This window comes from Notamacropus eugenii, chromosome 2, assembly GCF_028372415.1.
Source record: "Notamacropus eugenii isolate mMacEug1 chromosome 2, mMacEug1.pri_v2, whole genome shotgun sequence".
In the NCBI taxonomy this organism is placed as follows: Eukaryota; Metazoa; Chordata; class Mammalia; order Diprotodontia; family Macropodidae; genus Notamacropus; species Notamacropus eugenii.
This window is the reverse complement of record NC_092873.1, coordinates 170073431-170075040: the sequence shown is the minus strand read 5'-3', so window position 1 is coordinate 170075040 and position 1610 is coordinate 170073431.

Genomic DNA, 1610 nt, shown 5'->3' with positions numbered 1-1610 from the left:
GAGGGGAGGTGAGAGAAAATTATGAAGCTTACTCATCACATTCAGCTAAAGGAAGGAATAAAATGCATACTCATTTTGGTATGAAAACCTATCTTACAATGCAGGAAAGTGGGGGAGAAGGTGATAAGCAGGGTGGGGGGGATGATGGAAGGGAAGGCATGGGGAGGAGGGAGCAATTTGAGGTCAACACTCATGGGGAGGGACAGCATCAAAAGAGAGAATAGAAGTAATGGGGGGCAGGATAGGATGGAGGGAAATATAGTTAGTCTTACACAACACTACCCTTATGGAAGTCATTTGCAAAACTACACAGATATGGCCTATGTTGAATTTCTTGCCTTCCCAAAGGGAATGGGTAGGGAGGGAGGGATGAAGAGAAGTTGGAACTCAAAGTTTTAGGAACAACTCTGTTGAGTACTGTTCTTGCTACTAGGAAATAAGAAATACAGGTAATGGAGTATAGAAAGTTTTCTGGCCCTACAGGATGGGAACAAGGGAAGGGAGGGATGATAGAAGAGAGGGCAGATTGATGATAGGGGCAATTAGAATGCTCAGTGTTTTGGGGTGGGGGGAGGGGACAAATGGGGAGAAAATTTGGAACCCAAAATTTTGTGAAAATGAATTTTAAAAGTGAAATAAATAAATTTAAGAAAAAAAAAAGTAATGTGTGCATTAACTTCATCATCTGTATGTACATCCCTGGAAAGTATACTACCAGGGTAAATGGACTTTTCCACAGTATTCATTATTTCTCTGTTTGCTGCAATCAATGGTTCCACATACAGATAGTATGGGGCGGGCTGGTGGAGAATCTCTACTTTCTTGATATTATTGTTTAGCCAAAATTAGCACAAGTGGCAGAGAATTAATCCATACTTTGCTGCATCTCAGCATCAGATGCTGCACTTAATCTGCAAACAAAAAGTCATGCATCAATTCTCCCTCCACTTTAGTCTTGAATTGGAGCCTTTTCAAGTTAAATAATTTACCTTCAGTACACTAACTGACCTTGATGCCATTTTCCTCCTCATTAAAGAAGTCTGACAGCATTACTGGAAACAACATGCTAAAAAGCATGGGAGCAAGCACACAGTTTTACTTTAATCCATTGGTAACTAGGAAAGCTCAAGAGCATTATTCAGAACTCATGCAAAGAAGTCACCAAGAAATTGACATACTAATGAATGCCTCCAGGTAACCAAATTTTGCCATACTTTTCCACAAATCTTCACAATTGGAAGTATCAAAGGACTTGTTCAGATTGATGAACATTATGTTTAGACCTCTGTATAGCTTCTCACATATTTCCTGGTGTTGTTGGTCAACAAATAGTTTCTTGGCCCTTTCTGAAGCTGTACTGGTTTTCAGGTAGATGATCATCTGTAATGTTAATGTTAATGGGGAGGGGGGAGTTAAAATCTTCCTCGTCCATTAATACGCCTCAATAGCTTTTGTCAATTTCTATGGAGGCACTGGGTTAGAGGGTTATGACATCCAGCTCTAAAAAGTGTATAAATACTCTGAGGTGAAGTTTTACTTTGGGGCTTACTTATTGTAAGTATTTGGCCAGACGAGACTCTGGATAGCTGCTAAGGAGCCCCTCAGCTTTG